The sequence below is a fragment of the Dipodomys spectabilis genome, unplaced genomic scaffold, assembly GCF_019054845.1.
Source record: "Dipodomys spectabilis isolate Male_0828 unplaced genomic scaffold, ASM1905484v1 ptg000368l, whole genome shotgun sequence".
In the NCBI taxonomy this organism is placed as follows: domain Eukaryota; kingdom Metazoa; phylum Chordata; class Mammalia; order Rodentia; family Heteromyidae; genus Dipodomys; species Dipodomys spectabilis.
Window position 1 is genome coordinate 1910588 of NW_024871045.1, and position 13627 is coordinate 1924214.

A 13627-nucleotide genomic window follows, 5' to 3' on the forward strand; every position below is an offset into this window, starting at 1 on the left:
ATTGATATTGTGATATCATTAACGCAATGTAACATCACAAACCTGTCTTGTCTTCATAAATTTTGTAACAAGCGACTACCTTGATCTGGGCTGGATGCCCAGAGCTAATTGCAGCCTCAACCATGAACCCTCAGACCTCCAAAGAGCAGCCCAACCATTTGTTAACTGGTCTTCAAACAATCAACCTCCAAAATAATCATCTCCAAGGCTCCACACTTCAAAGACAGGGCTTTTCCTTTCTCTTCATCCTCCTTCTCTACAGACATGTCCTACATTTCAGGTCTTTTCATTTTTTCCTTCCACAATTCCCTTCTTCTCTACAGGTTGCTGTACTCTTGACAGGCCTTCCCTGCCCTGTCCAGGTGGCCAGGTGCTGTCCTTTACCTCCTGCTCTCCCTCAGTTTCCTCTCCTCCCAGATCTTTACCCTCTTGCAGTCTCATCACTTCTTTCCTTTCAGGTCTTTCCCCTTTTTCTTCCCCCTTCTGTTGCTCTGAACATGCAACCTATATATAGGCTGTACCCTGCCCCCACTAAAATATGTTTCCTGCATAACAGTTTTCATTCATCACTTCCCAAATGTCCATGCCCAATAACTTCTTGGCAGAGCACCATGTGGAGCTTAACATCCTATCTCTTCAGCAGCATTTCCTGCCCAGTCCAGCGGCTTACACCCCCCTCTCTGGTGGTCCAGACCAGGAGGTCATGATGACTATCTGTTCCCGTGGATTATAGGGCTACTGCTGGTAATTACAGTGTCCTGATGGTGAACTAGTAGTGATTGATATTGGACAAATAATTGTGATATTACAAACTCATGACCTAACTAACCCATTGTGACCTCAAAACCACTTTGACATCATGAACCCATTGTGACATCACATTGCTGTTTAGACATCAGGATCACATTGTTACATCCCAAATCTATTATGACTTCTTATAACCTTCGAAAAATACATAGCTTTTTGACATCACAGTGCCTTTGTATACCCAAACCCCACTGTGAAATATTGACAATTGAGAATCAGACATGACATTTTAACATCAAAAAGTTTGTGAGGTCATCACAACTGTATATAAAATTATAATTTCACATTGTCATTGTCATATCATCGACACATTATGCATGCCTTTTCTGTGACTTCATTCTACTTCAAATGTGGCATATAGGTGCATATCATAAACAAATCATGAGCTCATAACCATTGTGACATCACAGTCCCTTTGCACATCACATTGCCATTGTGATATCACTAAAACACCGTGATATCACAAACCTATCGTGTCATCATAACTTTTGTGACATGCCTTTTTTCCTCATAATATGTTGAGGATCTCATTAGATTTCACATATGACATTTGATATCACAAATTCCCAGTGACATCATGACCATGGTGACATCACCCTGCCAGATATCATAACCATTGTGTCAAATTCTGACATCACAAAACTTTTAGGATTTCAATATGTGACAACACATACTTTTGTAGGAACCACAGTCCCTTTGTGAACTCTTATACTCATTGTAAGTTAAAGACAATTGAAAACAATCATGTCATTGTGACATTGCCAGCACATTGTGACATCACCAATCTTTTGTGACTTCATCACCAATGTGCCATCATCAACTATTTGTGACACCAAAATAATATTCTGACATGATGTAGTGAGTTGTCATTGCCAAGTTGATATCACTGTCCCACTGTGTTTTCAAAAACCTAATATGACCTCATAACATTTTTAAAAAATTCATGTCCCTTAGGAATTCAAGCTCCATCTGTGAACTTGTATGCACATTGTGAAATAGTAGCAATTCAAATTGGACATGTGTTTGAGATATTACAAAATCATTATAGCATCAAAAACCCATTGTGACCTCATCACAACTGTGAATCATAAAGCTATCATGACTCCTAAGTACATTTGAAAACACATAAATCATTTGTGACATCACAGTCTCTTCGTGTACCCTTACCCTCAATTTGAACACATGACAATTGAATTCATATATGCCATTGTAACATCACAAACCCATTGTGAATCCATCACCAGTATGACAACATATATTCATTATGACACCATCACCTCCTTGCAACATCACCAATTTAGAATGACCTCATAGCATTATGATATTATATTGTCATTATGAGGTAATAGACCCATTGTAAATGTCTATTCTATTTCATTCTATTTTAAATGTGGCATGTGGGTTGATATCAGAAAATCATTGTGATCTCATAAATATATGGCATCACAATCACTGTGACATCACAGTGCCATGGTGATATCACTTACACACTGTGATATCACAAACATACCCTGTACACATAAGTCTTGAGACGTGCTGAAATTGTGATGTCTTAGGCCCTTTATGAGCTTGTAATCTGTTTTCAAACATAATATTTCAGTTATGACATGTGATGTCAGAAATCCACTGTGACATCATGAACATTGTGACATCATACTGACAGATATCATGACCATTGTGTCACACTATGAGATCACAATCCTCCTAGGACTTCATCACATTTGTGACAACACATGCCTTTGGAGATACCACAGTCCATTTGTGAACTCATATTCTCTGTCATTTCATGACAACAGAAACTTTATGCCATTTGGATATCACCAACCAATTGTGACATCATAGACCTACTGTGACCACTTACCTGTATGGCATCACCAACTAAATGTGACATTAAAACTTTTTGTGATGTCACAATGTGACACGATGTTCATGACATCTGTCAGTGTGATGTCACAATGGTCATGATGTCACAGTGGATTTCTGGTATCTCGTGTCATACATGAAATATGAGGTTGGAAACAAATTATCAGGGCAAAAAGTTCTAAGATATCACAATGTCAGCATGTCACAGAAGTTATGAGGATAGGAGAGGTTTGTGATGTCACATGGTATTAGTTATATCACAATGGCATTGTGATGTCACAACGTGATTATGATGACAAAATGGTTATGTAGGCACAAAAATGTATTTCTGATATCAACTCTCATGCCACTTTTGAAATACAATGAAATCACAGAATAGGCATCCACAAGGTGTCTATGATGTCACAATGACAATTGTTGTCATAATGTGATTATGTCATTGAGTTTGGTGATGTCACAATGAGCTGATGCTCTCATAATGAAAATGTGATGTCACACTGTTGAGGATACCACAAACACTTTTTGATGTTACAATGGCATGTCTGATCTCAATTGTCATTGGTTAACAACAAGGATATGGGAAGACACAGGGACTGTAATGTTGAAAAGGGCATGTGATTTTTCAAAGGAGCTAAGAGGTCATAATAGATTTGAGGTGTCACAATGGAATCATGATGTCACAATGACAGTATTGCCACAATGGGTTTGTGATGTCGTGCTAATGATGATGTCAAAATGGGTTTGTGATGTCACAACGAGTTGGCAATATTACAATCAAATTTCCAATTTCAATTGCTACTAGTTCACAAGGAGGATACTGTAATAATCAGCAGGGCCCTGATAATCTATAGAGTCCAATAATCAGTCTGGCCCCATCTCCTGGCCAGCTGGAGAAGACAGGGCATTCTGTGGGAGGGGCTGGTACATTAATCACCAAGTGTTGAGCTGTTAAGAAGTGATTAGGCTGTGGGGAGTTTTGGATGTTACAGTAGAAAACTGTTGGCAGTTGGAGTGGAGAAGGGCTACAGACTTTATATATGCTGCTTGTTCAGAGCAATGGAAGGGAGATAAAAAATGAAAAGTTCTGGAAGGAAGGAAGTGGTGTGATAGAAGAAGGGGAAAGGCCTGAGAGGAGAGAAAGTTGAGGGAGAGCAGGAGGTGAAGGATGGCAACTGACGACCCAGGCAAAGCAGTTCAGGCCTTGGAGAGTAGAGAGGCCTGAAGAGAAGAAGGAACTGGTAGAAAGGAAAAAGGGAAAGACTTGAAAGGACGTATAGGTCTGTAATGAGGGAGAGACAAAGGGAAGGGGACAAAAAGGCTTGCCCTTTGATGTTTGGAGCTTTGGATATCATAATTTTGGGGGTTGGTGGTTTGGAGAACATTTATTATATTAAATGTGTCTCGATGGATTCTCTTGAACACTAGAGGTCCTAATTTTTGGAGACCCCATGGAGATTAATCCGTTTGGATGGCATCAGGCCTTGGCCCAGGGAATATTCCCCATAAGTGAGAGTGTCAGCCTTCAGGGCCTCGAGTGTTTGTCTCCAGAGGACAAACATGGACAAAAATCATGTAGGTACCTTTAGGGGTGCATCTGGGCAAGCTTGCCAGCCTGTTTTGGAACCCCCTGTAGAGGTCATTTGTGGCTTCCTTGGGAAACCATCTGGAACTTCCTTGAGAGGTCATGTAGGGCTTCCTTGGGAAGCCATCTGGAACATCATCAAGACTGCATCTGCAACTTCCTTGAGAAACTATCTAAGACCTACCCTGGAGGTCATCTTGGGCCTTCTCCAGTGGCCATCTTGGAATTTCTCCAGAGGTCATCTGGGGCTTCCTCAGGAGGCCACCTGAGACCTATTCAAAAGTAGTCATTGGGGATTCCTTAATTGCCAACTTAGGACGACCTCCTGAGGTCATGTGGAGCTTCTTTGGGAGGTCATCTCGGGTTACCGTGATGAAAAATCTGACTGTCTTCAGACGTCATATAGGACTTCCTTGGGAAGCTATATAGGACCTTCTCTGGAAGTCATCTGTCGCTTTCTCAAGAGGGTTATCTGGAACCTCCTCTGGAGTTCATATGTTGCCTCCTTGAGTGGCCTTCTGGGAGCTACTCAAGCGGTAATCTCAGCCTTATTGAGAGGACATCTGGGGCCTCCTTTGGAGGTCATCTGACACTACCTTGGGAAGCCATTTGGAACCTCCTTGAGAGGTCATCTAGGGCCTCCTAGGGAGGATATATGTGAAATCCTCCAGAGGTCATCTGCAGCATCCTCAAGAGGCAATCTGGGATGTTCTCTCTGTCATCTGGGATCTCTGTAGAGGTCAAAATTGAGTGGTGTGGGACATGTGAGTTAAGTGTCTGTGGCTCTTGGTCTGTGTGTGTATGCTGATAGTTCTATCTGTGTCCTGTATGCACCTCTGTTTACTCCTTTTCTCAGGATGGGAGAACAGGCCTAAAGTTGTCATATCCAAAAAATATTCTCCCCCAGGTTTACAGAATCCTTCAGAGGAAGATGCACTGATGTACTCTCTCTCCTATTCTTTGCCTTCAGCACATCTAATCTAAAGTCCTCCCATACCAAAAGTGGTTACTTGTACCAGCCTGAGGTGTTACAATGTGGTATGTTACCCTTATTACCCTAGAGACAGGCCCCCTTTCTAATATATTTTCCCTTTACAACTAGTGACCTGTATAACTGGAAACAGCAAAATCCATCCTTTTCAGAAAAAATAAACCAGGAGCTCATTAAATCATTAGAGGCAGTAATTTTTACACACAAGCACATCTGGGATGAGGGTCCCCCAGTGAGTACTCTAATTCTTTTCTGGAACTTCTCCCAGGAGCCTATAGGACCTATAGGCCTATAGATCTTGAAGCCCTGGAGAATTAAAGATCCCTACACATGGCCTTTGTTACCCAGTCAGGCAAAGATATTAGAAGAAATCTTCAAAAGTTTCAAGGTTTTGAGGGAAAGGTGTATTTTAAGTTGGAAATGGTTGCCCAGTGGGTGTTTGATAACAGAGATAACCTGGAAAAAAAGAGTCTAAGAAGGGAGTTTGAATTTTGGTAGGAGCACCAGAATAGGGATCAAGAAACCTTTGGCAAAGACAGTAAAATTCATTTGAAAATGACAGTAGGGAACCTCTAGGATTAAACCAGTGTGCTTATTGCAAGCAAAATGGACATTGGGAAAAGGAATGTCCAATGAGGAGAAAGACAGAAAATGACAAGTAAGTAATCACATTAACCACCTGGAAAATGTATTCATATCTCTGGAGAAACATGCAAAGGAGCTTGGGGTCCCGAATTCCAACTGTGTTCAATTTAAAAAGCTGCCCTCTGAACTTAAAAAGAAATGTGGTAAAGAAAAAATTCACCCACTTCTAACTCAAAACACAGGCTTATAAAAGATTGAATCTCCTATAGGTGCCAGCCATAACCCACCAAGAGGTTAAAAACCACATAGAGCACACAGGAGAAAACAGAATTATTTAACATGAAGAAAAGATTTGAAAATATAAATTAGGAACTTGTGCGAGTCAAAAATGAGAAGAAAATCCTCAATCGGAACCTAGAAAACACTCAGAATCAAATGAAATTCAAGTACATTAGCCTGGATGAGCGAGGAGAATTAGGAGACTACAGGTCAGAGGCCAACAGAAGCACAGGACAGCAATGCCGCCATCCTTGCTAACCACAAGTGAGGCCAAGGAAAGATCTTGATGCTGCATTAAGAAATCATAGCCATGACAAAGAAGCTGGACCTGATATAAGAATGTATTAGGGTGAAGTACATGTTGATTATTAGCATTGAAGGGTGTCACCAGAAATTCAAGGCAACAGAGAAAGAAGGAAAGAGTAGTTAGCAGAGAAGACAGGGAAGTGCTCTGTCATAGAAGATGAGGCCAAGAAAAGTGAACAGGAAAATATCAGGCTGAAGAAAGAGATTGTTACTCTTCAGAAAGATTTAAAGGACCACATGCTCTGATAGAGAATGCCGGGGAAAGGGAAAGAGCATTGGGAAGAAAAACAGAAAAGCTAAACAAACATTTGAAAGATCTGTCAAAAAATTACACTGAAGTGGAAAACCAGAAAGAGAAAATACTAGAGTAAAAGGCCAAAAAGACTGCTGAGACCTTCACCCTAAATGTAATGCAGAAGCATCGAGTCCCAATGGAACAGATGGAGGTGGGAAAAAATACCTCTCAATAGCACATTTGTGAACTTAAGGGAGGAGTTGAAGAGCAAGAACAGGTCATGTGAGAAGGAGCAGCAGTTGGCCAGTCAAAGGAACTCTCCTGTGACCCTGTCAAAATACTTGCAGGTTAAGGAGCACATTGAGAAGGAGAGTAAGATCATGAAAGCAAGTTTGAGAGAAAAGGAGCAGAATAAAATAGAAGAAGTCTCCAAGGTTCAGAGTTCTATACAGGAGTTAAACTAGAGACCCTAAGATACAGGGAAACATCTAGCTGATCAGGTAGCTTGGGAGACCACTCTAAAACCAGTGGGGTCTCTAGAGCTACTAGTTAATATTAAAGGAAGAAGCAAAAACAGTTGTAATAAGTGTGCAAGTGTTGACACTGACCTTGTGAAAAATGTATACAGGCTTAAGCTTTCTGTCAGTTTACATGTAGATATTTGCATCCTGGTAAATTGCCCCAGGCCACTGCCTATAACTTCGAAAACCAGTGGGGACTCAGCTTGACAATCCTTTGTAATGTTTGTAGGTAATTTCCAACAGGTAAATGCTGAAAAGCTGGAACGTATGGAAACAATTCATATGTGAGGAACCTCAGATGGTGAATTTGGGAAAGTGGGCTTCACCGAGGTAAAGCCTGGAAAGTATGGTTATTGGTATCTGTTACTAATTGTAGACACTTTTTCAGGCTGAGCTGAGGCATGTGATAATTTCTTGATTTGGATTACCTTTAGCTATGGGGTCCAAAGATGCCCCTTCATTCAGGGCCCAAGTTCTCAATTATTAACTAACACCCTAGGAATAAATTGGAAGTTACAATCCATTTATAGATCTGAGAGTTCAAGGGATACTAGAAAGAATGAATATGACCTTAAAGGAAACATTAACTAAATTAAATACAGAGATTGGCCATGGGTAGGTAAGCCTCCTGAACTTTGCTCTCCTTCGAGCAATATGTAGCCCTTATGTTAAAGGATTTAATCCCTTTGAAATACTTTAGGGTAGACCACCCCCTTTGATTGCTAAACTTGGAAAGGCTATATTAACAGAAATGTCGAACTACAATCTGCAGGCTTTACAACATATTCTTTTATGTACCTATCCTTTGGTAACCAAGGCCCAGAGGTCGCCTAAGAAAACCTCCACCTGAAGGGGAGGGCTCTATCGGGACGAAGGAGGACACCTAGTGGAGGAACTGGAATAGGTGGGGAGATGGCAAACAGACAACTCACACACAAGAGGAGTGAATGCCAAGTGCGTTTAATGCAGAGGATAACAAGCTTTTATAGCAAAAGTTTCCATGAGAAAGGGTAAAAGGTTACACAATCTTGCTGCAAGGCTTCGTTCTTGGGTGTGTAAGGTCCGCTCCTGGATGGCAAGCAGACTCCACCCTCCTCGCAGCAAAGTCTCCACCCAGTACCTGCGTTACCTAGGCAACTGAGACACCTGGAAGAGGTCACATCTGCATCCGCTGAGGTCACATCTGAATTTGATGTGGCCACACCTTTCCCCGCCCATACCCTACATAAGGCCTAGCCCAGGCCCAGACGCTCTCTCTTTCTCTCTCTGTTCGTTTCTAGCTCTTGCTCTTGCTCTTCTTTTCTAGCTCTCACTGCTCTCTCTCTGCTCTAGCTCTTTCCTCTCTCTTTCCCAGCCACGTGGAGTGCCAACCTTGCCTGGTCCCAGTAGGTCTACTGAATAAACCTCCCCCTTACCTGAATACCACGTGCCTGCTGGTGCTGTTCTTACTTGGCTACCTCTTTTTAAAAACCTAACAGGGTGGTCACCAGCTGGTCGCCTGATCTTGTTTTTAGGATGACGAGTTATGACGATAGGCACTTGTTTTCAGCTTTACCTCTATTTTTAAGAAATACAATTGGTTTCAATGTTTATCACCTATTAACCATTAACCAGAGCATATGGGCAAGGTGCTGAACAGAAAGGCATGAACTCTAGTACTTTATTATTACTTTTGTTTAGTTTTGTACTTTATGCATTTTAAATCTTTTCTAAGCAATTGTGCTTCTTTGCCATTCTTTAGAAGGTCCCCAATTTGTGACCAAAAGTCATGATATTCAGTATACTTAGTTAAATCTGGCCATATATCAAATTTAAGCTCATAGTGTCTTTTCTGTAACCCTTTCACATAATCGTTTACTCTTTTCTATAGAGGCCTTAACTGTCTCATAAGATCTTTCTTGTTCCTTCTTTAATAGTAAGCACCAAAGAGGCCTAGATCTAGCAAGTCTATCAGTAAATGAGAGTAATAGGAAGTTCTTTCTCCTAAGTAGTTTTCCCAACATTGCCATGCTTATCATACACACCTGTAAAACGTTATGGATCTGGGGGAAGTCTTTGGGGTCCTCTAGATAATGGAGGATCCCACCATTTTCCTCTGATAAGCCATTGCCACCTTTCATCTACCAATCTTTTAGGAATCTTATTTAGCTTTTGGCCTAAATATCCCTCTACATCTTTCTTATCTACAGGATATCTATATGAGTCTATTGTATATGCTTTAGGATTAAAGGAAAGTCTCCAGTAGCCATACACTCTTTCTGCTCTATCTGTGCCTACAGCTTCTTGTAAATCTCTCACAAACAATTCCTTCTGCTGAAGTGATGTCATGAACCACCAATACTTTAGTATTTACTTATGACTTGTCTACTAGCCTCCGTAAGAAGGGCTTTCAGGGTAGCACTTAACTCTGGTGAGTTATTCATATTTTCAGAACACTCATTAGATGTTGGAGTCATCAACACTTTTAAGAAAGAGCCTTGAATAAGTGAACGTTGAGCATGAGTAAGTACAACAAGAAGCAGGAACAGTAAAAGATTAATAGGCACTCCTATACAGTGAAGAAAAGAAAAACAGCTACACATCTTTCCCAGGGGCTTGCCAGCCTTTTCCAGGAGGTAGGCCTCCTTGAAGCCCCATTCTCAGATCTGAAAGCAGGTTTCCCATGCTAAGCAGACTCTACTGGAGTAGGAGTGGCAGGGGTCAAGATGGCGATGGAAAAGCAGGGAAACACCACAGCCCTCTCTAACCAAATACAGATTTCAATGCTCTGTTTCTCCAAGTGACCCACCAGAAAAAGGGCGATTACTCAGAGAGCTACAGGAAGTGAAAAAAGAAAAGGGAAAAACTTACACAGACATTAAAGTGGGAAGACCCTTCCCACACCCCTTGTTGTTGAAGAGGCTCCACACTGAGCAGCTTAAGTGGCAGGGCTTCTTACAAGGCTGCTTAAGTGGCCCGGCTCTGGACCTTCAGAGGACAACACACTCGCAAGCATCCCAAGGCTCCCAGAAGACTCCCAAGAGCCAGTGCCAACCAAGAGAATTCAAATAGAAATCTCAGAAGGCAGAGCCAGCACAAAGACTCCCCTCACCCTCCCTGGCACAGCACCTCTGCCTGGCTGGTGCAATCAGCCCAACCCAGTAAGGAGCAGCAGTAGCTGTCAGCAGTGGCGAACGACCCTAGACTCACAGCATGGCACCTCTGTCCTGCTGGCGTAAACATCCTAGCCTAACCTGGAGCAGCAGTGGCAGCTGGCAGTGGTGGTAAACCACCCAGACTCTGGGCACAATGCCTCTTGGCACTAGCCACAGGAACATCCCAGACCAGCCCAGGGAGGCAGCGGTGGCTGGGGCGGGGACAACTGCAGTGAACAACTCCAGACCCATGGCAGTTTGTGCCTCTCCATACTGGCCCGCATCAGCAGCCCAGCCTAGCCCGAGGCAGAAGCAGTGGTTAACACCTGACTCGTGCTGTGGTGCCTTCCTTGCATAAGTGGCCCAGCTGATCCTGCAGTGGCAGCAGCTGGGGTAGTGGCAACAGCTGCAGCAGCAGCTTTGGAGGCAGCAGCAGCAGCGGCATCGACAGGAGCAGCAAATGACTCTGGACCCTTAGTGGGGTGCAGCACCTCTCCAAACTGGCTTGTATAAGAAGTCCAGTCCAGCCCATGGTGGCAAAGGTGGTGAACATCCTGACTTGAGTCAGGGTGTGGTGCTGAACAACAACCCCAGAAAATCCTCATGAACTTTCCTGCCTGGGCTGGCTTTGAACCTGAATACACAGATCTGAGCCTCCTGAGTAGCTATAATTATAAGCATTCACACAAGCAGGGTCTTTTTCTTTCCAACCCCCTAACTTTTTCTAAAATATATAATTTCTTAGTTCATACAAGGAATTTAGGAAAATACAAGAGGATCGACATAATATCCTGTATTCTATCTGACCATAGTGGAATCAAACTAGTTCTCAATAACAAGGCATAAAATAGAAAAAAACTTAAACACATGGACATTAAACAGCACTCTATTGAACAATACATGGGTCACAGAAGAAAATAAAGAAGAAATTTAAAAGTTCCTACAATTCAATGACAATGAAGATACATCACAAAGAAACCTATGGGACACAGCAAAAGCAGTCCTAAGGGGCAAATTTATTGTTCTCTGTGTGCACATCAAGAAAACATAGACCGATTAAACAATCTTATGATACAAATAAAACTGCTAGAGAAACAAAAAAAAAAAATTGAACCTAAAATTGCTAGACAGAAAGAGATAACCGAAATAAGAACTGAAATTAATGAGAGACTAAGAAAATTATAAGTAAAATTAATAAAACAAAAAGCTGTTTTTTTAAAAAAAATCAATAAAACTGATGGACCACTGGCAAGAGCAACAAAATAGGAGAGGAGACCCAAATCAATAATATCAGAGATGCCAAAGGGAAAATTACATCAAACATGCAAGACATCCAAATAATCATAAAGAAATAATTCCAGACTCTACTCACAAAGGAAGGAAAACCTAACAGAGACAGCTGAATTTTTACAAAAATACAAATTGTTATTTCCCCCTTTCCTTTTCAGCCATGCTTCTCCACCATGTATGGTGGGGGCAGAAGTTCAGTACATAAACTTCTTTTCCTGCCTGAATAGCATGTGGTGCTCTCTTCATCAGCTATCTAATGAAACCTACCTATTTAACATACCTTACATATGGTGCTCTGTCTAGGATGGGGTTTTTGAGTTGGAAATGTTAGAATTTCCTAACCACCCTTTTTTTCTGCAAACCAAACTGCCTTGAGACACCACATGAGACTTTTCACCAATACCATTGCTGGCCTTGACATCCACGTCCACACCACTTCTCTACTCTGGTGAGTGAAACTAGTCTCTATGGCTCTCTGTTTCTCAATCTCTGTTCAGATGTGGCGCCATGCTTAAGAGATCCTTTGGCCTTTAGCCGAAAGGCTTGTCACTCTGGATCTGAAGATGCTTGTTTGGGGGGCTTGGACATTTCTTTCTAGAGAGTTCTGGGGGAAGTCGGAACGCCACTTCTGCCTGGTCAGCTCTCCTTCATTCACCAGACTGACAGTCCTACACATATATTAGGGTGCTGCGAGCCATGCCTGAGCTGTGAAACCCCTCTGAAATGCTTCCTGCACTCCCTGGATAGACGGGACACATAATATTTTTATGCTGCTGTCAGATTTAGACAATTTTTGCCTCTGCAATGGTACATGGTCGAAGTCTGTTTACTTTCAGGCTCCCTTTGCTCTCTGCCATTCATGTCCAACTTTCCATATCTCTCCCTTTCTTTTCTACAACATTTTGGATTGTGCCCTGAAGAATGCTACATGGGCTGGGTCCTGGGGACCCCCTCTAATTCCCTCATAAAGGCTAGCCAAACTAGGCTTGATTTTTTGTTAAGATTTTCTTTGCATTTTTTCAGAAATTCGCCATCTTGAGTTTGCCATCTTGGCCACATGGTGGGTTAAGGGTTTGGCCCCATCCATCCTGTACCCTTCCACCAAGCTTACTACTCCTCCATTCATCTATTTCTAATGTGCCTTGCTAACAAGTTGCCCTTTTCACAGACCCTGGTAACTGATGCCCAACCATCTGATGTGATTTGTTAGCAGAGATATCTAAATATTTTTGTCAAAAATTTTAAGTTTTGAGTTTTGCCTTTTTTGTTTTATGTTGTGTAGTTTGGTACTAAGTGATTCTAAAATATTGGGTATATCTGTGCTAAGATTCTCACGTCTAACGAGGTTTGTCATTGCAGATTATTTGGTCAATTCTTGATAAGGGTCAGGTAAGCCCTACTTATTCTATTTGATCTCCTTGTTGCTTTAATTGGAAATAACAAAGGGCTTTTGTGGCAAAGATTGCAGTTCAAAGCCAGCCCAGGCCAAAAATCCTTCAGACTCCATCATCCAACTAACCTGCAAAGAAAGGCTGGAAGTATGGCTCGAGCCTCTTATCTCTAACCTTCAAACACTGGAAGAGGTACTATAACTCAAAGTGGTAGTGTGTTAGCCTTAAGCAGAAGTGCTCAGGGACAGTGTCCAGGACTTAAGTACAAACCTCCTTGAATACCAGCTGGGACAAACTATTCCAGCAATGAGCACCTAGACTCGGCCAGTCTGGGGAACAAGAGAACATGGAGAGGAATAAGAGGAGATGATAGCACATCAGCCACTTTGTGCCTCCTCTTTCAAAATAAACCAGAGCCAGGAGATCAATGGAAGTAAGAAGGCTTCCCATCTAATGTTCCTTGCTGTCTAACTTTCAATTGGACAGGAATTTATATTCTTTCCTTTGTCACTTTTCTTCTCTACCTAGTCGCCAGATGTCAGAAGTAGCTAGGGACATTTCTACCAACATATTCAGCCCCAAGTCCTTCCTCTTGTCATTTACTTGCTCTCTAGTACTTTTTTCAGTCCCTCAATGCCTCATG